A 25,008-nucleotide genomic window follows, 5' to 3' on the forward strand; every position below is an offset into this window, starting at 1 on the left:
TATAAAGATGACTGCATGAAGAGAACATACAAATTTTCACAGTCATTGATGATATGGGGCTGCATGTCAGGTAAAGGCACTGGGGAAATGGCTGTCATTACATCTTCAATAAATGCCCAAGTTTACATTGATATTTTGGACAGTTTTCTAATCCCATCAATTGAAAGGATGTTTGCGGATGGTAACATCATTTTTCAAGATGTTTATGCATCCTGCCATAGAGCAAAAACTGTGAAAACATTCCTTGAAAAGAAGACACATAAGGTCAATGTCATGGCCTGCAAATAGTCCGGATCTCAATCCAATTGAAAATCTTTGGAAGTTGAAGAAAATGGTCCATGACAGGGCTCCAACCTGCAAAGCTGATCTGGCAACAGCAATCAGAGAAAGTTGGAGCCAGATTGATAAAGGGTACTGTTTGTCACTCATTAAGTCCATGCCTCAGAGACTGCTTTAAAGCCAGAGGTGGTGCAACAAAATACTAGTGATGTATTGGAGTGTTCTTTTGTGTGTTTGTTTTTCATGATTCCATATTTTTTTGCTCAGAATTGAGTGATTCCATAATTTTTTCCCTCTGCTTGGTCTGAAAAAAATTACCCTGACTGAGTGCCACATTTTTTATCTTAATTTCTTTTAGTGTTTCTTAAAGCCCTGAAGTTGCCATTTGGAATGACTTTAGTTTTGTGCCATGTCTGTGATCTGATTTTTTTCAACAGCATTAAACAACTGAATGAACATCCTCAGAGCCCGGTGATTCCATAATTTTTGCCAGGGGTTATATATGCTGTGATCCATAGCGATCACGGCACATAGAAGAGAGGGAGAGGCAGTTGTGCACTCACCTTTGACGGCCTCCGAGATAAGGTCTGACGTGGTCATGGCAGCCGGAGATCACATGATGACCTCCGAGGCTGCCAGGTACGGTGGCCTGTTAGGCTCAGCCATCAACGGAGTCTAACACGAGATCTACCAGTGTAAAACTGACATCCGGTCTCATGCAATGCAATACATGTGTATTGCATTGCATGAGACCTGTGATGATAAAAATATTCCCATAGAGGGACTAAGTGAGAAAGTTAAAAACAGAAAGTTTAAAAATTGGGTCACTTGAGGGGGATTCAGCTCTTCTAGTGCTTAAGGGCTCTGTATACGTAGTCCGCAAACTATTCTACAATAATTTGTTCTCCAAAAGCGAAATAGTGCTCCGTCCCTCCCGGGTGTCGCCGTGTGCCTAAGCAGTACTGTACAGCCACATATGGGATATTGCCACGTTCAGCAGAAATTGTGTGATACATTTCGGCACCATTTTTACCCATTGCCTTGTGTGAAAATGTAAAATCTGAGGCTAAAACTAATTTTTTTTGTGGTAAAAATAGAATTATTTTTTTCTTCGCTGCCCAATTGTTAGAACCTTGCTGTTAGGTTTTTTTTCCTTTGCTGGTCACATGACCTTGTTGGCCTATTTAGTCCTGCTCCGCCCTTCTGGCTTTGCTGGACTTCATTGTATATCTACTTTCTAGCTAGCCTGTGCTCTGTATCTAACTCTGTTAGTTTGCTTGGTCTACGGACCTCTATGTTCTATCTATTTTGTTTGTTCGTCTATCTGCTACTATTTCTGTTAGGAGGTGTCCCATATTCCTCCCAGTCCTTAGTACTTGTAGGGATTCCCTCCCCACATCTATAGGTCTTCGTACAGACTAGATTAGGACTTTAGCAGGTCTGATCGCAGGATCAGGTTCCCTGTTACATCGTAGGGATTCAGCTGAGTCTCATAGTAGGGACAGATCTCCTCTCTTTCCTTAGCTTTGGTAGCAGAACATAACAGTAAGTCCAGCCAGCAAATTCTCTAAGGAAAGATTTTTCTGTTCCATCATGGTGTCGGTTCAGGATTTGGCTCATCGCCTGCAGGGACTCTCTCTGGAGGTGGCCGAGCTCCGTCAGCACGTGAGTAACTGTCCTGGAGCACATTTCTTGGAGCCTAAGGTATGTTTGCCGGATTTGTTTTTTGGTGAACACCGAGAATTTTTTTCATTTAAAAATGCTTGCTTATTGTATTTTCGTTTGAGACCTAAGTCCTCTGGGGATGAATCCCAGCGCGTAGGGTTCATAATGTCACTTTTGCGCAAAGAGCCTCAGGAGTGGGCCTTTTCTTTGCAACCTAGTGATTCATGCTTCAGATCAGTGGATAGTTTTTTTTCTGCTTTGGGACTATTATATGATGATCCTGACCGTGTCGCATCAGCTGAGACTGAGTTGAGACGTCTAAAACAAGGATCGGGTAATGTGGAAAAATATTGTACACATTTTCGTCGTTGGTCCACTCAAACAGGGTGGAACGATTCTGCTCTGAAAAGTCTATTTCTTGCTGGGCTCAGTGAAAGGGTTAAAGACCTGCTAATTGCTTATCCTACACCTGAAGATTTGCAACAGGCTATGCAATTAGCTATACGGGTGGATAGAAGACTGCGTGCTAGGGTTAATGAGAGCAAATCCTCTGCTATGTCAGTTTCTGGTTATGATAATGTGTGTACTAACAGTGGTGAACCGATGGAGATTGGATCGGTGGCACCTCGCTCTCAAGAAAAAGACCGTCGTTTTTCGCAAGGCTTGTGTTTCTACTGCGGAAAATCTGGTCATTTGATTAAAGGCTGTGAGCTTCGTATGAAGAAAGAAAAAAAAATGGTCAGTCACGCCCGTATTGCCTGTTTAAATTCCAAGGGTATATTTTTAGCTGCTTCCACGATTGCTCAGGAAAAATTAATGGAATTTCGGGTGTTTGTTGATTGCGGGTCTACACTGAATGTAATTGATGGGGGATTCGTGGAAAAACTCAATTTAAAACCTGAACCTTTGTCATCCCCCATTGTTGTGGTTTCTGTGGATGGCTCCCCTTTGAAGAATATTACTCTCAAGGTCAGTGAATTTCCTCTCACTATTAATGGTGTTCACCATGAGAAATTGGATTTGGTAGTGTTGAATAACTTGCCTTCTCCAGTAATATTGGGTTTGCCCTGGTTAAAATTTCACAATCCTGTACTGGATTGGTCTACCAGTGAAATTAAATCCTGGAGCCATAAATGTTATGACAAGTGTTGTAACGGGCGTATTGCAGCTTTGGATAGGGGAGAATTGCCTGTTCCTATTCAGGATTTTTGGAGAGTTTTTTCTGAGAAGGAATCGCAGGTTTTGCCTCCCCATAGAGACTATGATTGTTCTATTGAATTTGTCCCTGGAGCGACTCTTCCTAAGAGTCGTTTATTTAACCTTACTATTCCTGAGAGGAAGGCTTTGGAGGAATACATACAGACAAGCTTGGCCGCCGGTCACATTAGGCCCTCTAAGTCTCCTGTGGCGGTTGGATTTTTTTTTGTAAAAAAAAAGGACGGCGGTTTACGTCCTTGTCTGGATTTTCGTGAGATTAACAAAATTACGGTACGCAATCCTTACCCACTGCCATTGATTCCTGATCTGTTTAACCAGTTATTGGGGGCCAAGTGGTTCTCTAAAATTGACCTTAAGGGGGCATACAATCTGTTGCGCATGAAGGAGGGTGATGAATGGAAGACTGCTTTTAACACTCCTGTGGGTCATTTTGAGAATCTGGTTATGCCTTTTGGTCTCACTAATGCTCCTGCATTTTTTCAGAATCTGATTAATGACATCCTTAGACCTTTGATCGGTAAAAATGTGGTTGTGTATTTGGATGACATTTTGATTTATTCGCCAGATCTGGAGTCTCATTGGCGGAGCGTGCGTGAGGTATTACAGTTATTAATGGATAATTCGCTTTTTGCTAAGCTGGAGAAATGTGAGTTCGCTGTACAGAGAATTAGTTTTTTGGGCTACATTATCTCCAGCAAAGGTTTTGAGATGGATCCGGTTAAGGTTCAGGCTGTGCAGGAATGGCCTAGGCCTATTGGTTTGAAATCGATACAGAGGTTTTTGGGTTTCGCCAATTACTATAGAAAGTTCATAAAAAATTTTTCTAGTATTGTCAAACCTCTGACTGATCTCACCAGGAAAGGTGCTGATGCGGTTCAGTGGTCTTCTGAGGCCATTGAAGCTTTTGTGTATCTCAAGGAGAGGTTCACCTCTGCTCCCATCCTTATGCAGCCTGATGTTACTAGGCCGTTTTTGGTTGAGGTTGATGCTTCCTCTGTGGGGGTTGGCGCAGTATTGTCTCAGGATAACGGGGATGGATTACATCCCTGTGCCTTTTTTTCAAAAAATTTTTCGGAGACTGAATTGAATTACGATATTGGTAATCGGGAATTATTGGCTATTAAACTCGCATTTGAACACTGGCGCCACTTCTTGGAAGGTGCGGAATTTCCCGTTCAGGTTCTTACGGATCATAAAAATCTGGTATATCTTGATGCTGCCAAGCGCCTGAATGCCCGTCAGGCTAGGTGGGCACTGTTTTTCTCGCGGTTTAATTTCTCCGTTACTTACATCCCTGGTACTAAGAATGTTAAGGCGGATGCCTTGTCTCGCAGTTTTTCTCCCATAGTCGGTGCTGAGAAAGAGGAAAACATTTTACAAGAAGGTGTTGTGATAGCTGCTTTAGACTCCGTTTTGGAAGATGAGATTCTTAAAGCTCAGGAGAATGCCCCATCTAACACTCCTCATGGGAGGTTGTTTGTGCTTGAGACCTTTAGGAGAGATTTGTTTGTTGAGTGTCACGAATCTCGGTTGGCAGGTCATCCCGGAATCTCTGAGACCAAGAGACTGGTGGGTCGCAGTTTTTGGTGGCCTGGATGGCAGAAGGAAGTCATTAAGTGGGTGCGCCAATGTACTATATGTGCTAGATCTAAGTCCTCACATACTCCTGCTGCGGGGTTGCTTTGTCCTTTGGAGGTCCCCAGTGCTCCTTGGACACATTTGGCTATGGACTTTATAACTGACCTTCCCCCCTCTGAGGGTTTTACTGTCATCTGGGTGGTCGTGGACCGCTTTAGCAAGATGTGTCACTTGGTTCCCTTCGTCAAACTGCCCTGCGCTAAAACTCTCGCTAAGGCCTTTGTCAAGGAAATTGTCAGACTTCATGGCGTTCCTACTGACATTGTTTCTGATAGGGGTCCTCAGTTCGTGGCTCGTTTTTGGCGTGCCTTTTGTGACAGGTTGGGAATTCATTTGTCGTTTTCGTCCGGATATCATCCTGAATCTAATGGCCAGACAGAAAGGAAAAACCAGGATGTTGAGCAGTTCTTGCGTTGTTTTGTGGCAGACAATCAAGAGGGGTGGTCTGAGTTTCTGCCACTTGCCGAATTTGCTCTGAACAATCATACATCTTCTTCTGCTGGTTGTTCGCCTTTTTTTTGTTGTTCTGGGAGACATCCGTCGTTTGGGTCGTTCTCCAAGTTGGGATCTGCCGTGCCTGAGGAGGAGAATTTTTCCGGTGATTTGGAAAGAGTTTGGACGGATGTGCGTGGTAATCTTCAGGAGGCCAACAGAAAATCTAAAGACTACTTTGATAAGAAACGACAGGAGGTTTTGTTCGCTGTTGGTGACATGGTTTGGTTGTCCTCTAGGAATCTGCGGTTGAGGATTCCTTCTAAGAAATTGGGTCCCAAGTTTGTAGGGCCCTTTAAGGTGCTTCAGGTTGTCAACCAATCTGCTGTTAGGTTGGAGGTTCCTACCTCCTGGAGAATTAATCCGGTCTTTCATGTCTCTCTGTTAAAAAAAGCTGTTGTGTCGGATGGTGACGCCTCTGCCTCTGTTCCTCCGGTGGTGGAGGACGGGGAATATGAAATTTCTCTCATCCTTGACTCTAGACGGTATAGAGGTAGTTTGCAGTATCTTGTGGCCTGGAAAGGTTTCGGACCCGAGGATAACTCTTGGGTGAGGTCAGATGATGTTTCCGCGTCCAGACTTATCAGAGCGTTTCACAGGAGATTTCCTGATAAGCCTGGTCCTAGGGGATCCGGAGGATCCTCTTAGAAGGGGGGGTACTGTTAGAACCTTGCTGTTAGGTTTTTTTTCCTTTGCTGGTCACATGACCTTGTTGGCCTATTTAGTCCTGCTCCGCCCTTCTGGCTTTGCTGGACTTCATTGTATATCTACTTTCTAGCTAGCCTGTGCTCTGTATCTAACTCTGTTAGTTTGCTTGGTCTACGGACCTCTATGTTCTATCTATTTTGTTTGTTCGTCTATCTGCTACTATTTCTGTTAGGAGGTGTCCCATATTCCTCCCAGTCCTTAGTACTTGTAGGGATTCCCTCCCCACATCTATAGGTCTTCGTACAGACTAGATTAGGACTTTAGCAGGTCTGATCGCAGGATCAGGTTCCCTGTTACATCGTAGGGATTCAGCTGAGTCTCATAGTAGGGACAGATCTCCTCTCTTTCCTTAGCTTTGGTAGCAGAACATAACACCAATGGTATAAATTTCTGAGAGTCACATGTGGTGTCAGTTTGATCACTGCATCCGTAGAGGAATTCATTGAGAGGTGTAGTTTATAAAATGGGGTCACTTATGGGGGTTTCCTGCTGCTTTAGGACCTCAGTCTCTCCCAGTGGGTCATGGCACCTGCAAACCACAACAGTAAAATCTGCACTGTAATATGACAATTTTTCCCTTCTGAGCTTTGCACTGTGCCTGAAAAGTAGGTTTCCAGTATCCATTGTTTCAGATGCTGCACATCTCGTATCTTGATGGTCTGGTGTGGTATATGGGGTACAAAGATAGTGGGGCCATTCTTCATCAGTGGAAACCTCAATGCCACTGGATATCTGAAATTGCTACACGATGATGTGTTGCCCTCTTTATGCACTGAAGATGGCACGTTCCCTGAGTTTTTCCAACAAGATGGTGCACCACCACATTATGGGTGTCAGGTCCGAGCATTCCTACATGAACAGTTTCCTGGAAAGTGGATTGGTTGTTGTGGACCTGTTGAATGGCCACCAAGGTCTCCCGATCTGACCCCCTTAGACTTTTATCTTTGAGGTCATCTGAAGACAATTGTCTATGCTGTGAAGAAAGGAGATGTGCAGCATCTGAAACAACGGATACTGGAAGCCTGTGCTAGCATTTCTTCTGCAGTGTTGCTATCAGTGTGTCAAGAGTGGGAGAAGAGGGTTGCATTGACAATCCAACACAATGGGCAGCACTTTGAACACATTTGATAAGTGGTCATAAACTTGTAAAAAACTCATGAAAGAATAAAGTTACGTTAAAACCAAGCACATCATTGTTTTTCTTATGAAATTCTCAATAAGTTTGATGTGTCACATGACCCTCTACCCATTGAAAAAAATTAAGTTGAATCCAAAATGGCCAACTTCAAAATGGCCGCCATGGTCACCACCCATCTGGAAAAGTTTTCCCCTTCCCTTATACTAATGTGCCACAAACAGGAAGTTGATATCACCAACCATTCCCATTTTATTTAGGTGTATCCATATAAATGGCCCACCCTGTAGTTTTAATCCTTCTAACTTCCTAACCAAAAAAAATTGTTTAAAAAATTGTGCAGATGTAAAAGAACTATTTTGTGTGACCTAACTCTCTGGTTTAAGGGCATAAAAATTAAAAGTTTAAAAATTGCAAAATTTTCCCAATTTTGCCAAATTTCTGATATTTAAAAAAATAATCTAGTTACCATATTTTTCGGACTATAAGATGCACCAGACCATGACCATAAGACACACCTGGGTTTTAGAGAAGGAAAATAGAAAAGAAAATTTAAGCAAAAAATGTGGTCATGATGCTCTGTTAAGGGGGATGGGGTCTGCCGCTCACACTGTTAAGGGGTAATGTCCCCCAATTCTGTACTAATATCCCCCATCCTAGTAAATATGCCCCCATCCTTCCTGTTATACATGGCCCTCATCCCCATCCTGGTATGCATGGCACCCCTCATCCCCATCCTGGTATGCATGGCACCCCTCATCCCCATCCCGGTATGCATGGCACCCCTCATCCCCATCCTGGTATGCATGGCACCCCTCATCCCCATCCCGGTATGCATGGCACCCCTCCATCCCGGTTTGCATGGCACCCCTCCATCCCGGTTTGCATGGCACCCCTCATCCCCATCCTGGTATGCATGGCACACCTCATCCCCATCCTGGTATGCATGGCACCCCTCATCCCCATCCTGGTATGCATGGCACCCCTCATCCCCATCCTGGTATGCATGGCACTCCTCATCCCCATCCTGGTATGCATGGCACCCCTCATCCCCATCCCGGTATGCATGGCACCCCTCCATCCTGGTATGCATGGCACCGCTCCATCCCGGTTTGCATGGCACCCCTCCATCCCGGTTTGCATGGCACCCCTCATTCCCATCCTGGTATGCATGGCACCCCTCATCCCCATCCTGATATGCATGGTACCCCTCATCCCCATCCTGGTATGCATGGCACTCCTCATCCCCATCCTGGTATGCATGGCACCCCTCATCCCCATCCTGGTATGCATGGCACCCCTCATCCCCATCCCGGTATGCATGGCACCGCTCCATCCCGGTATGCATGGCACCTCTCCATCCCGGTATGCATGGCACCTCTCCATCCCGGTATGCATGGCACCTCTCCACCCCAAAATTTTGGAGGAAAAAAGTTCGTCTTATAATCCGAAAAATACGGTATATCTAGAAAAAAAATTACTACTATCCTGACTACTATCATGAAGTATAATATGTCACAATAAAACAATCTCAGAACCACTGGGATATGTTGAAGCGTTTCAGAGTTATTACCTCAAAAGTGACGCTGGTCAGAATTGAAAAAAATTGGCCTGATCACAAAGGCAAAAACTGGCTCTGGCGCGAAAGGGTTAAATCTATAAGTTTAAAGAATATCTATTTCTGCTATTTTTATTAAAAACACAAAATTCTACTGTGGAAGGGCTAAGAAAATGTACTTGTGAACAAATCTTTTGCAAATTACCCAGATATCAAGAGTTTCCAAAAGGTAATCTGCCCAACTATGGTACATTGGGTAGTAAGAAAAGGGGAGTCAGTGTTTCGCAGGTCTATATTACAGCTCCACAGGGTTTATTACCCCTCTCCCAGGACCTTGTAAGGTGAGGCTCCATAGCTAAGCTACAGTATGGAGATTGGTGACCGCATATCTGGGCAGATGAGTTCATTACAGCTTCACACAGATCTTTACCCGGCGTTTCTAAGCTTCTGAGTAGCAACCTGACTAGTAATATTATTATACAAGATTTGATCATTTATTACATAGTTTGTAAAGCCGAATAAAGACTTGCGTCCATCAAGTTCGACCTGTTAGTCCTGTAATTGCTACAGTTGATCCAGAGGAGGGCAAAAACCCCAAATGATTTAGCCAATCTTCACCTGAGGAAAAATTCCCTCCCGACTCTGAAACCAGCAGTCAGAATAAATCCCTGTATCAACCTACTATTTTATTTTATTTTTAAGTATACGCTGAAATCTGCCTGGTATCTAGAAATGCATCCAGTCCCCGCTTGAACTGGTGTAGTGAATCCGGCATTACCGTCTCCTCACTCAGTGAATTCCATATTCTCACTGCTCTTACCGTAAAGAACCCCTTCCTATGCTGGTGCTGAAACCTTTTCTCTTCCAGTCTTAGTGAGTGCCCTCTTGTTACCGTAATATTCCTCCTTTTGAACAAATCCCGGGCAAGGTCTCTATACTGTCCCCTAACATATTTGTACACATTTATTATGTCCCCCCTCAACCTTCTCTTTTCCAGGCTGAATAGTCCTAGTTTTGCCAACCTCTCTGGGTATTGCAGTCCCTCCATTCCCTTTATTAATTTTGTTGCCCTCCTTTGTACCTTTTCAAGCTCATTTATATCCTTTCTATATATTGGGGCCCATAACTGAGCACATTATTCCAAGTGTGGTCTGACCAGTGCTTTGTACAGTGGAAGAACAATGTTCTCATCCTTTGCAGCTATACCTCTTCTGATACATCCCATTACCCTGTTTGCCCTTACAGCAGCGGCCTGACTTTGGGCACTCCAATTTAGTTTGCTATCAATCAAGATGCCCAAGTCCTTCTCCATCTCTGAATTCCCCAATGATTTCCCATTCAGTGAGTACTGGTGACTTCCATTTTTCCTTCCCATATGTATGACCTTACATTTCTCCTCATTAAACCTCATTTGCCATTTAATGCTCCACCTACCCAGCTTATCCAAATCCCTCTGTAGGTCTGCACTGTCCTCTTTTATATTAATTGTTTTACATAACTTTGTGTCATCTGCAAATATTGACATTTTACTATTTATCCCGTTGACTATGTCGTTAATAAAGATATTAAATAACATTGGGCCTAGTACAGACCCCTGTGGTACCCCACTAGTGACGCTTACCCAATCTGAGTATATTCCATTTATAACCACCCTCTGCCTTCTATCCCTTAGCCAGTTAGCTACCCACTTGCAGACATTTTCCCCCAGCCCCATCATTCTCATTTTGTATACCAACCTATTATGTGGCACGCTATCGAACGCTTTTGAGAAGTCGAGATACACGACATCCACTGGTTCCCCCTGATCTACTCGAGAGCTAACCTCCTCGTAGAAGTCAATCAGGTTTGTTTGGCAGGAGCGATTCCTCATGAATCCATGTTGGTTCGGGGTTAAAAGATTATTAGCATCAAGATGCTCCGTAATTGCCTCTTTAATGAAGCTTTCAAAAATTTTGCCCACAACGGACGTCAGACTCACCGGCCAATAGTTTCCGGCGTCACTTTTTGCTCCCTTTTTGAATATTGGCACTACATTCGCCTGTCGCCAATCAAGTGGTACAGACCCAGTCTCAACAGAGTCCTTAAATATAAGATATAACGGTCTGTCTATCACATTACTTAGTTCCCTTAGTACCCGTGGGTGTATGCCATCAGGTCCTGGTGATTTGTTTATTTTAATGTTACTGAGGCGTTTCTGTACCCCAACTTGGGTTAGATTAGTCATACTTAGTGGAGGATTAAGCTTGTCACTTCTCATTTCGCCTGTTAGTTCTATTTCCTTTGTGAAAGTTGTCGAAAAAAAATTATTTAATAGGTTAGCTTTATCCTCATCTTTCTCTATGATTTTGCCTTCATCACTTTTTATCGGTCCAATATTATCCGATTTAATCCTTTTACTATTTATATACGTAAAGAACAGTTTGGGATTTGATCTACTTTCCCTAGCAATACGTCTCTCTGTTTCCTCCTTCGCTATTTTTATTTGTTTTTTACAGGTTCTCGTTTTTTCCTTGTAACACATTAGTGCCTCCTTACTGTTTTCCTGTTTTAATCTCTTGAATGCCTCTTTTTTTGCTATTTAACGCCCCTTTTACGTTCTTGTTCAACCATATTGGTTTCCTCTTATTTCTGTCCCTTTTATTCCCATACGGTATATACCTCTCGCACTGAGTATTCAGAATTCTTTTGAAGGTTTCCCATTTACTATTCGTATTCCTTTGATTAAGAACTTTGTCCCAGTCAATAAGTTGAAGGTTTTCTATCAGCTGATCAAACTTCGCCCTCCTAAAGTTTAATGTTTTTGTTGTTCCCTTATTGATAACCCTACTGAAGGGCATTTTGAAATTGATAATATTATGATCACTATTACCTAGGTGCCCCCCTATCTGTACCTCAGTTATTCTATCAGGCCTATTAGTCAATATTAAGTCCAACACGGCCGTCCCTCTCGTTGGTTCCTGCACTAGTTGGGAGAGATAATTATCCTTGATATTTGTCAAGAACCTTTTACCTTTCTGAGATCTACAGGTTTCTGTTTCCCAGTCAATATCCGGGTAGTTGAAATCCCCCATTACAATCACTTCATTATGTTTTGCTACTTTGTCTATTTGTCCTAATAGCAGACTCTCATTCTCCTCTGTTATATTTGGTGGCTTATAGCAGACCCCCAATAATATTTTATTATTATTTTTTGCCCCCTCTATCTCTACCCACATGGACTCGACCCCCTCTTCTCCCTCTCCTATATCTTCCCTTAGTCTGGGCTTTAGACATGACTTTACATATAAGCAGACTCCTCCGCCTTTCCCCTGTTTCCGGTCCCTTCTAAATAAACTATAATCCTAATAAATTTACCGCCCAGTCGTAGCTATCATCTAGCCAAGTCTCTGTTATACCTACGATGTCATACCTCTCCTCCGATATAAGCGCCCGCAGCTCATTCGCCTTATTGGTCAGGCTTCTTGCGTTGGTCAGCATGCAAGATAAAATTTTGGGGTTATTTAGCTTCCTATTCTTCTCTAGCGATCTAACTGTACTATCCTCACCCCCCTCTCCACCCTCATTATATTCACTTCTCCCCTTCCCCCTTGCTTGCCTCACATCCCACCTATTTCCTTGGTCCCCCCCCCGTCTCTAGTTTAAATACTCCTCCAACCTATTAGCCATCTTCTTCCCCAGCACCGCTGCACCCTCCCCATTGAGGTGCAGCCCGTCCCTACGGTAGAGCCTGTAGCCGACTGCGAAGTCAGCCCAGTTCTCCATGAACCCAAACCCTTCTGCCTTGCACCAACTCTTTAGCCACTTATTCACCTCCCTAACTTCCCGTTGGCGCTCCTGTGTGGCTCGCGGGATTGGTAGTATTTCTGAGAAAACTACTTTGGAGGTCCTTGCCCTAAGCTTCCTACCTAGGTCCCTGAAATCATTTTTAAGGACCCTCTATCTACCACTCACTTTGTCATTGGTGCCGATGTGGACCATGACCGCTGGGTCTTCGCCAGCCCCACCCAGTAACCTGTCAACCCGATCCGCGATGTGCCGGACTCGAGCGCCAGGGAGGCAGCACACCGTTCGGCGATCCCGGTCTTTGTGATAGATTGCCCTGTCTGTCCCCCTAATAATAGAATCACTCACTACCAGGACCTGTCTTGCCTGCCCTACACTTCCCCCCTCCCCCTCATTACTGGAGCATACACTCCCCCGGCGGTCAGAGGATCTGTCGTGCTCCAATAATGCCGGTTCTGAACCAGCCTTCCTATACTTCTTCCCTCTATCCCTCCTAACTGTTATCCAGCTCCCTGCCTGTTCAGCCTGCACTTCCCCTCTATGCTCCACCCCCAGTATTGACCCATTGAGTGTCTGCTCGGTGAGCAGCTAACTCCGTTCCATGTTGTCGATGCTCCTCAGTATCGCTATCTGAGCACTTAGATCCAGAATTTGGGCTTCCAAGTGCACGATATGCTCACATCTCTCGCAGCAGTATGGATCCTCGAGCGGTAGCTCACGGAATGCATACATTGCGCAAGATGTACACTGCACGGCTCCGGCCAAGATGGACGCCATTCTAAATATGGGGATACAGTCAGTATATATATACAAGTACAAAACACAATTATTTATATATAGGTGTATGGACGGGGATCAATTAGGGATGTGCAAGTGTATCAATTAGATATCAGCGGGGGATCAGTTAAGTATGGACGGGGGATCAATTAAGTATGGACCGGGGACTCAGCTGAGTAGGTCAGGTGGATTAATTAAGTATGGACGGTGTGTCAATTGACTATGGACTGGGGATCAATAAATATGGGCTGGGGAAATAATTAATTGTGGACTGGGGAATCAATCAATTAATTATGGACAGGGGGTTAATTAAATATGGATGGGGATAAGGCAAATAAATAGGGACTGGGGGATCAGTAAAAGTGGACAGGGGGAATCTATTAAATATGGACAAGGGGGATCAATTGATTATGGGCTGGGGGGGTCAATCAGTTAAATGTGGTCGGGGGATCAATTTAATATGGACGGGGGGGTCAATTTAAATGTTGTCAGGGGGATCAGTTAAATATGGACGGGGGGTTATCAGGGGATCAATTTAAATATGGACGGGGGGTGATCAATTAAATATGGTCTGGGGGATCACTAAAGATGGCCTGGGGAGTTGTATTAAATATGGATAGGGGGGAGATCGATCAAATATGGACAGGGGATTAATTTAAATAAGGCCGGGGGGGGGAGCACTTAAATAAAATACAATTACAATACAAATACAGTACAATACACGCTCGGGTTCAGTAGGGCCTCTTATCGCGGCCTCCTGCCCCTCACTCACCTCCTCTAGGGACGCTGCACGCTAACACAGCGCGCTCGCCCCTCCGGTCGCCTCTTACCGGTCCTCCTGGTCACCACCACCTGGCGCCCTCCGCCGGCCGGCGCTGCACGATATCACAGCGCTCTCTTGCGCTCGTTCCTCCGGTCGCCTCCTCTACCAGTCCTCCCGGTCCACTTGGTCACCTCCGCCTGGCTCCCTCGCCAGAGGGCCGCGAGCCGAGTCGGACCACGCCGCACGCCGCTCACCACAGCCACACCACAGCCCACGTGTTCACACCCCGCGCGCGCTCTCACTTCCGGTCACCTCCACGGTAGCGTTTAGATTGACTGGCCGGGCAGATCTGGCATTCTGCAGACTGGAAAAGCTGGGGAACAACCATTATATAAAATAGGAAAAAATAGGAAAATATTAGCAATGTTCTGTAATGGTTAATTTTTACATAACACTGGTTCAATTTACTTGATATTAACCCGTTCATGATCTTGTGATTTTCTATCTTTGCACTTTAGTTTTTTTTTCTCCTCTTTTTTCCAGAGCCATAACTTTTATATTTTTGTCAATATAACCAAGGGCTTGTTTTTTGCAGGACAAGTTGTACTTTTGAATGACACCATTTTTTTGAAGTGCTACTTTAGTGAAGTAAAAATAATAAATTTAGGATTTTTTATCTTCGTTATTTTTTTATAGACTTTACATTTATCATATTGCGGGCTACAATTAAGATAGAGATGGGAGAGGCAGCATTTTGTTCAGAATTGTACAGGCTTTAATTCGACATGTCTTAACCAAGTTTGTTATTTTGTTTTCGAGGAGTCAAATTCTAAATTTTGATGGGCGATTTCGGGAAAACTGTGTTTTGTAAAAAAAAAAATAAAAAAAATGCGTATGTGTTACTTGTGTTATTGGTTACATTCCTTCAGGGATTCAAGTTGGTATTTCTGTAGGATCATATTTTGTTGTGTGATTTTCTAAATACAGTCTCATCCTAGTCATAGGTTTAATGCTAAACTAAAAGAATCAATATTTTAACACCTTTTTAATATACAGTTATACATGTAACAACTTTTTTTTTATTATTACTTCACTAGACATTTCCTTTTTCCAGTTTAAAAAAAAATAATGAAAAAAAATACAGTAAAATTGTCCAGCGATAAAATAAAACATTATGAATTGGTCTGAACAATTAATAGTACGTCTTTACACTGATCTTTTCTCAATAATTTGTTCTCCCTTCTGGGTGAAATGTAATCTTGTCCACAATCTCTTACTAACAATGGCCGTTTCCTTTTGTGTCAGTATGTACGCCTGTTATGGGGTTTGGGTCCACTTGTGTTAATATCTGATTTTTGGTTACTTTCAAAATGTCTGCTTTCTTGGATACACAAAGGATGGTGATGGACCAGAAGGTGCAGAAAAATGGCTTTACTTCTTCATTGTCCTAGTCTTTGGAGAGTCCATTAGCCAGCAGCCACCAGTGCTGATCATACTCACAGGTCACATATCCAGTTATATCATCCATCGCCAATCTTGTGCCACCTTCAATCACTTCATGGACTTCACTGTCATTTCTGGATGAAAAAATCCTTGTTTATATTTTTGTTTCACTACATGGAATTAAAGTGTGGTATTGCTTAGTTCCTTTGATGGGTTCTGCTTTTTGTAACCAATGTTTTAACAAACTTTCCTCTTCTTCTTAGTCCTGGTTTGTACAGTACGTGAACTGGATGTTAGGAATATTTTTCTCACTCAGTTGGAAAAGTTGCATGGGTGTTAAAATTTGGTCTGAATGTGGTCTATGGAGGCTAGCTTGAGCTGCTAGACATTTCACCGTGCCTCCTAAACCATCACATACACCTTTTGCCAGGAGCTGAATGGCAAAAAAGTGCCATTCAGCTTTCACTCCAAAATGTTTCTTGTGATGGCATACAATTATAAGGTTTCTCCTATTTTTATACTGTGCAGAAGAGTCATCCGAGGAGTAGTAGACCTTGCTCAAACTTGTTAGGATGTCAGTTTTATCACTGAAATCAAATTTTTTTGGAACAAATGAACAGCTGTTGAATCGTGAAGTAAGCACTCAGACATAAAATACATAAGTGTAGTTCTGATATCTGACTGTAAGCAGAGTCGGCTTATTAGTAATAAGTTATTACTATTCAGCTAAGCACTTATCGCACAGGGCGCTGAGGGAGACATTGCACGGACCAGCCCCTGAAACCAGCATCACTGATGGGCGGCAAACAAAGCAGGGGAGAGTAGGGAAGTCCCAGTCCCCTCCTTTTCGATGATCTTCGTTTCAGTGTGGAAAGGGAAGTGACAGCAGTTTCCACATTTTTGGGTTCACTGTTAAGCCCACGGCTGTGTGCAAATCCACTACTGATTGTACCTGGGACAAGTTGGTATGCCACTTGGTACTAAAGGTAATATCATCCAAATACACCGATACATACTTCTGATAAGGCTCTAACACTATGTCCATCAGCCTCTGGAACATGGCCGAGGCTGCATGTAACCCAAAAGGCAAGACGACCTAGTGATAGAGACCCTCCGGCGTTATGAAGGCTGACTCTGTCCGAGGCACCTGCCAGTAACCCGTGGTGAAGTACTGGGCCTGCCCCAGTCTCTCAATCAGCTCGTCCACCCAGGACATTGAATAAAGGTCAAATTTCAACACTTTATTACATTTTCAGAAGTCGTTACAAAATCATAACGATCCGTCCAGCTTCAGAACCAGTTACAATGGGGCTAGCCCGCTCCCTCCTGGACTCCTCGATAACTCCTAGCTGGAGCATTTGTTTTTCCTCAGCTGCGATGGCTTGTGTCTGGGCCTCTGTGACAATGTTATGTTGGATCACAGATGTTCGGCCAAGCATTTCTGAAAATTACGTCCGTATTCCGCAGCACCAATTTCTGAGTCTCCCGTCGCTTCTGTTTAGAGAGTGTGTCACTTATATTTACCTCTCCCCTGGCCATTGTCGGAGGGTCCCCAGACGATACGACCGGAGTCGCATCCGTAATCATACATTCCCAGTCTTTCCTTGCTTATAGCAAATTTACGTGATATAGCTGTTTGGGTTTTCTCTTCCCAGGTTGATATACTCTCTAATTTATCTCCCCAACCTTTTCCCGGACTTCATATGGCCCTTGCGACTTGGCCATGAGCTTACTTTCTGCTGGGGGCACTAAGACTAATACCTGATCCCCTTGGACATTGACCATACCAGGGGTGCAACAAAGTGCCATTAGTTGCATAAGGATTAAAAGTGAATTTAGGCTGTGTACCCACGATGTGTTTTTCAAGCGTTTTTGCTGCGGAATTTTCCGCAGCGTAAACGCTTGGGAAACGCATGGTAAGCCTTCTGCCATGGTCCCCTATGCAATTCCGCACTTTCAATGCCCATGCTGCGGATTTTTCTGCAGCGTTTATGCTGCTCTCAAAAATCCGCAGCATGTCCATTAATTTTGCGGAAGCGCTGCGTTTTCGCCGCCATTGACTTGCATTAGAACGCACCAATTCTGCAAGACTGCTTCTGTACATGCTTAATTGGCGCGTTGTAATGTGTGGATGGTGCCCGAGTGTGGAGACGAGAAGACTCTCATCCACACCCATGTACCATAGAAACTGTAAAAAAAAGAATAAAATAAAAAATAAAGATTATATTCACCTACCGACAGCCCCCGGTCTCCTTCCCTGTGCTTGCCAGCAGACTGAAGGACCTGCGCTGACGTTACAGTCATGTGACAGCAGGTCTTTCAGTGCAGTGTCCCGCGATCAGCTGGCAGCCAGGAAGGAGCGCAGCAACACACGCCGGGCCATCGGAAAGTAAGTATCAAGGTTTATTTTTTTATTTTTAACCACTCTAAAGGTCACACTATATAAATCCATGCTGTTTGCATGGATTTATATAGTGTGACCTAGTTGTCAAGCACTTTCCAAGTGATGCTAAAATCGCTTTGAAAGCGCTTGTCAATCCGCATGCGGAAACGCATGTGAATCCACATGTATTACGCTGGAAAAACGCATGTACAATCCGCATGCGTTTTTTCTGCCAGGGAGATGCAGAAATGCTGCAGAAATTTTCTGCTTCATTTCTGCATTGTGGGCACATAGCCTTAATGTAAATGATTAAGTAGCTGAATTTCCATTTTGGGGTAACAAACTCCTTTTGAGAGATTCCTTGCAGTTACTTTGCATGTTGATTTACTTTGTAAGGACACAAGTGCACACATTTCAGATTTTGTCACCTTTTTTCTGTGCAGATTTGTCACAAAACCTAAAGGGTTTCCCGATGCCAGGAAAGTGACTGAGAATCCTGACGTCTCCTGCACATGTTACTTGTTTGTGACTTGCAGGTTTGGTGAAGATATAATTCTGCAGGATGTCAATTCTGTCAGCGTTTTTGCTGCAGATTTCACCCACACTGATGAGTGGGGAAAAACTTCACCTATTTACAGCATTTTCCAGACAAGAGATGGAGAAACCAAAAGCTTAATGTGTGCACACAGCCTAATAGACGTCATTACTAGTGTTGAGCGAGCATGCTCGACACTGCTCGTTACTCGCCCGAGCATCTCACTACTCGGGATGTTCGGCGAGCACCGAGCATTTCCGGGTTACTCGGGCGGGAGCTCGGGTCTCCGCCCTGCATGTTTGGCGCTCTTTACAGAGCCAATGAACATGCAGGGATTGCCAGCCAGTCACTGTAATGCCGCAGCCATGTTGTTTGTGGGCATTACAGTGATTGGCTGGCCGCCCAGCGTCACCTCGAGTATTTAAAACCGGGCGCCGCCATCTTGGACTCAGTCGCCCGGGATCACACAGTGTAGGGAAAGTACTGCTGATTTAGGGAGAGATATATACTGCGAAATAGTTAGTGTAGGGTCTGTAAAAGCTGCCAGATCAAACAAGCCGTCCTTCTCAGGACTAATATCCATCCCAGATATCAGGCAGGCAGGCAGGCAGGCTGTATAGGAAACGCAGTGGTTATACCAGCAAACGCTGCATTACAGTCCTGTGTGCTCCTGCTGCTCAAATTGCTAGACTTAGCTCCAGGTCTCGGGGGCCAGGAAAAATCCTTTTTTTTTTTTTTCATCTAAATCCTCTTTTTTTCTCCGCTAGAAGTGGTGGAAGAGGAGATCCCATGTAGCGATGCCCAAATATTTGAACAGCCATGGCCACAGGAAGGCGACGCTGGCGCAATTTGTCACAAGAGGTGGACGATGATGAGACACAATTGCCACGAAGTGAGGAGGAGGATCGTGGTGCGGAAGTGGAAGAGGAGGACGTGGTGGATGATCTAGTAACTGACCCAAGGTGGCAGGAGGACACGCAGAGCGAGGCGAGCAGCACACAGGGGGAGGGAGGCATAGCACCCCAACAGACAGGAAGAAGCAGTGTGGTGGCTGCACACAGAAGGCGGGCAACCGTTCCCCGTAACACCAACACGAGGGACGTTGCCAGTACAACCGGTAGGTCTTCCAGAGTCTGGAATTTTTTTAAAGACTCTGCTGATAACCCCAAAAAGGCCATTTGTACCACCTGCCATGCCAGTGCCAGCAGGGGTGACAAAAGTACCAGCCTGACCACCACCAACATGATCAGGCACATGTCAGCAAAGCACCCGACTTTGTGTGGCGAACCCCAGGGTCCACGACCAGTGTCAGCGGGTGTCACCACTGCTTTTTCCGCCGTTGTGCGTGTAAGAGAACCCCCTGTTGTGCGTGCAAGGCAATCCCCTGTCCATACTGCATGCAAAGATTCCCCCTCCTCTCAGTCTTCACTTGTTATGGCAGTTTCTCAAGAAACAGCATCAACGTCCACGTCAGCGTTCAATTGTCCTTATCCCAGACCTTTGAACGAAAGAGCAAATTCGCAGCCAACGCCCCACAGGCCACAGTCCTAAATTCGCACATTTCACGACTGCTTGCGTTGGAAATGCTGCCTTTTAGGCTGGTGGAGACGGAATCCTTCCGCAACCTTGTGGCGGTGGCCGTCCCTCGGTGCTCGGTCCTCAGCCGACACTATTTTGCCCGGTGTGCCATCCCCGCACTATACAAGCATGTGTCCCAAAACATCTGCCGTGCCCTCAACAACGCAGTTACTGGGAGAGTCCACCTGACAACGGACACGTGGACAAGAGCTTGTGGCCAGGGACGGTACATCTCTCTGACGGCACACTGGGTAAACATAGTGGAAGCCGGGAACCAGTCGGACCTTGGGACGGAACACATCCTCCCCACACCGAGGATTGCGCGGCCTATGTCAGTCAGAGTTGCCCCCACAGTGTACAGCTCCTGATGATCATCTTCCTCATGTTCACCCTCCATCTCAGATATCACCGCATCAGTTACAAGCTGGAAGCACTGCCGTACTGCCTCCGCCAAGCAGCAACAGGCTGTGCTGAAACTCATAAACTTAGGTGATAAACCTCACAGTTGTGGACAGCTGTGAAAGAGCAGGCAGATCTGTGACTGAGACCGCTGAACCTACATCCAGGCATGGTCGTGTGTGACAATGGCCGTAACCTGGTGGCGGCTCTGAGGCGAGATCACACACGTACCATGCCTGGGTCATGTGCTTAAGCTCGTGGTTCAGCGGTTTCTTAAATCGTACCCCGAGTTGCCAGATCTGCTCGTCGAAGTACGCCGCCTGTCAGCTCATTTTCAGAAGTCGGCTACAGCTTCCGCCGCCCTTGCTGTGTTGCAACAGCGTTTGCAGCTTCCGTCACACCGACTTGTGTGTGATGTCCCTACACGTTGGAACTCTACCCTCCACATGTTGCAAAGGATTTGTGAGCAGAAGATAGCAGTTGTAGAGTACCAGCTGCAACAAGGCCGTCGATATTCAGGTCAGACTCCACACATAAGACCTCAGGAGTGGACCTGGATGTCTGACATATGTACCATCCTGACAAACTTTGAGGAGTCCATCAAGATGGTGAGTGGCGATGACGCCATCATTAGCGTCAGCATCCCACTTGTCTGTCTTTTGCAACGCACTCTGCAGAGAATTAAAGAGGAGGCATTGCAGCCAGAGTATGATGAGATGGATCAAGAAGCCGTAGCGGGCTATTACACACAGCCCAGCCTCATCTCATCCCAATGTGCATTGGGGGACCATGAGGGAGAGGAGGAGGAGGAAGAAAAACAGGAGCTGGTATCATGTTCTTTAGACGGTAGTACCTGTACAACTGTCATATCATCGGTTTAGCGTGGGTGGCCTGAGGACGGGGAGGAGGAGGAGAGCATGGTCAGTCGTGATCTTGGTGAGCACACGGAAGTCTTGCCCGTTACCAGTCTGGCACGCATGGCTGACTTTATGTTACGCTGCCTTAACCGTGACCCTCGCGTTGTCAAAATGTTGGGTGACAGTCATTACTGGTTGGTGACACTTTTAGACCCCCGCTACAAGGAGAACTTTCACTCTCTTATTCCTGAGGTGGAGAGGTCTACAAAAATGGGGCAGTACCAGAAGGCTCTTGCTGCAGAACTGTTAAAAAAAAAATTCCCATCTGAACACGCTATCGGCAGAGGTCACAGTTGGTTGCCCAACCAAGGCGTACAGGCGAGCGAGACGCAACTCCAATCCAGCAGAGGCAGGGGAACACTGTCAACGTTCTGGGACAGTTTTCTGAGACCCACCCAATTTACAGGCCCTGAGGCTCAGGGTTCTCTCACAAGGAGTGGAAAGTTTCAAAAGATGGTGAGGGGGAGTACCTTGCCGACCGTACCAGCGTCCTCCGTGATTCCTCTGTGCCTTTTAATTATTGGGTATCCAAGCTGGACGCTTGGAATGAACTTTCTCTGTATGCCTTGGAGGTCCTGGCCTTCCCTGCCGCTAGCGTGTTATCGGAGCGTGTTTTTAGTGCCGCTGGGGGAATTATAACTGATAAGTGTTAGAACTCTCCTGTTAGGTTTTTTCTAGTTTGCTTGTCACATGACCTTTTTTGCCTATTTAAACCTGCTCCGCCCTTCTGGCCTTGCTGGACTTCATTGTAATTTCAACTCTTTATCTAGCCAGGTGCTTTGTTACCTTACTCCGTCAGTTTAGCTAGGTCTCTTGACCTCTATTTTCTATGTTGATTTGTTTGTCCTTTTCTGCTACAATTTCTGTTAGGAGGTGTCCATCTTACTCCCAGTCCCTAGTTCTTGTAGGGATCCCTCCCTCACATCTATAGGTCTTCGTACCGACTAGCTGAGGACTTTAGCGGGTCTGATCACAGGATCAGGTTCCTCGCTACAACGTAGCAGGTTAAGCTTAGTTCTATTGTAGGGACAGATCTCCTGTCTTTCCTTAGTGCTTGTAGCAGATCATAACAGTAAGTCCAGCCCAAAAATCTCTTAAGGAAAGACTTCCCATTTCCATCATGGTGTCGGTTCAGGATTTGGCTCAACGCCTGCAGGGACTCTCTCTGGAGGTGGCCGAGCTCCAACAACACGTGAGTAGCTGTTCTTGAGCACATTTTGTGGAGCCAAAGGTATGTTTGCCTGATTTATATTTTGGTGATCAAGAAGATTTTTTTTCCTTTTAAAAATGCTTGTTTATTATATTTTCGTTTGAGACCCAGATCCTCTGGTGATGAATCACAGCGCATAGGGTTCATAATGTCACTTTTGCGCAAAGAACCTCAGGGATGGGCCTTTTCTCTCCAACCTAGTGATCCATGCTTTAGATCAGTGGATAGTTTTTTTTCTGCTTTGGGTCTGTTGTATGATGATCCTGATCGTGTCTCATCAGCTGAGACTGAATTGAGACGTTTGAGGCAGGGATCAGGTAATGTGGAAAAATATTGTTCTCACTTACGTCGGTGGTCTGCCCAGGTGGGGTGGAACGATTCAGCTTTGAAAAGTTTGTTTCTTGCGGGGCTAGGTGAAAGGGTTAAGGATCTGCTGATTGCTTATCCCACACCTGGAAACTTGCAGGAGGCAATGCAATTAGCTATACGGGTGGACAGGAGACTGCGTGCAAGGGTTAATGAGAGTAAAACCTCTGCCATGTCAGCTCCGAGTCTTGAGAGGGTCTGTACTGACATTGGAGAGCCGATGGAGATTGGGGCGATGGCACCCCGCTCTCAGGAAAAGGACCGCAGGTTTTCTGAAGGTTTGTGCTTTTATTGCGGAAAATCTGATCATTTCATTAAGAACTGTGTGCTTCGTATGAACAAAGAAAAAAAAAAGGTCAGTTACGCCCATATAGCCTGTTTAAATACTAAGCGGGTATTCCTCTCTGCTACTACCGTTGCTCAGGAAGAATTAATTGAATTTCGGGTATTTGTGGATTGTGGTTCTACTCTGAATGTGATTGATGGGGGGATTCTTGGAAAAACTTAAATTAAAACCCAAACCTTTGTCATCCCCTATTGCTGTGGTTTCCGTCGATGGCTCTCCCTTGAAGAGTGTTACTCACAAGGTCTGTGAATTTCCCCTCACTATTAATGGTGTTCACCAAGAGAATTTGGATTTGGTAGTATTAAATAATTTGCCTTGTCCAGTAGTTTTGGGGTTGCCCTGGTTAAAATTGTACAATCCTGTACTGGATTGGTCTACCAATGAAATTAAGTCCTGGAGCCCTAAGTGTTATGACAAGTGTTGTAACGGACGTATTGCTGCGGTGGAAAAAGGGGAATTACCTGTACCTATTCAGGATTTTTGGAGAGTTTTTTCTGAGGAGGAGTCACAAAATTTGCCTCCCCATAGAGACTATGATTGTACCATTGAATTTGTCCATGGAGCGACTCTTCCTAAAAGTCGTTTATTTAATCTTACTATTCCTGAGAGAAAGGCTTTGGAGGAATACATACAGACAAGCTTGGCCGCTGGTCACATTAGGCCTTCCAAGTCTCCTGTGGCTGTTGGATTTTTTTTTGTTAAAAAAAAGGACGGCGGTTTACGTCCTTGTCTGGATTTTCGTGAGATTAATAAAATTACTGTACGCAATCCTTACCCACTGCCATTGATTCCTGATTTGTTTAACCAGTTAGTGGGGGCCAAGTGGTTCTCTAAAATTGATGTCCGGGGGGCATACAATTTGTTGCGCATGAAGGACGGTGATGAATGGAAGACTGCTTTTAACACTCCTGTGGGTCATTTTGAGAATCTGGTTATGCCTTTCGGTCTTACCAATGCACCAGCATTTTTTCAGAATCTTATTAATGACATCCTTAGACCTTTGATCGGCAAAAATTTGGTTGTGTATTTGGATGACATTTTGATTTTTTCAACGGATCTGGAGTCTCATTGGCGGAGCGTACGTGAGGTATTACAGTTATTAATTGACAATTCGCTTTTTGCTAAGCTGGAGAAATGTGAGTTCGCTGTACAGAGAATTAGTTTTTTGGGCTACATTATCTCCAGCGAGGGCTTTGAGATGGACCCGGTGAAAGTTCAAGCTGTGCAGGAATTGCCTAGGCCTATTGGTTTGAAATCGATACAGAGGTTTTTGGGTTTCGCCAATTAATACAGAAAATTCATTAAAAATGTTTCTATTATTGTCAAACCACTGACCGATCTCACCAGGAAAGGTGCTAATGCGGTTCAGTGGACTACTGAGGCCATTGAAGCTTTTGTGTTTCTAAAGGAGAGGTTCAGCTCTGCTCCCATCCTTATGCAGCCTGATGTGACTAAGCCGTTTTTGGTTGAGGTTGATGCTTCTTCGGTGGGGGTTGGTGCGGTGTTGTCTCAGAAAAACAAGGATGGAGTACATCCCTGTGCTTTTTTTTCCAAAAAATTTTCTGAGACTGAACTTAATTACGATATTGGTAATCGGGAATTGTTGGCTATTAAACTCGCATTTGAACACTGGCGTCATCTCTTGGAAGGTGCTGAATTTCCCATTCAGGTTTTCACTGATCATAAAAATCTGATCTATCTTGATGCTGCCAAGCGCTTGAATGCCCGTCAGGCTAGGGGGGCACTTTTTTTCTCGCGGTTTAATTTTTCTGTTACTTACATCCCGGGTACCAAGAATGTTAAATCTGATGCTTT

The sequence above is a fragment of the Phyllobates terribilis genome, unplaced genomic scaffold (assembly GCF_046119375.1).
Source record: "Phyllobates terribilis strain yellow unplaced genomic scaffold, ASM4611937v1 Scaffold_235__1_contigs__length_3068650, whole genome shotgun sequence".
NCBI classification, from domain to species: Eukaryota; Metazoa; Chordata; class Amphibia; order Anura; family Dendrobatidae; genus Phyllobates; species Phyllobates terribilis.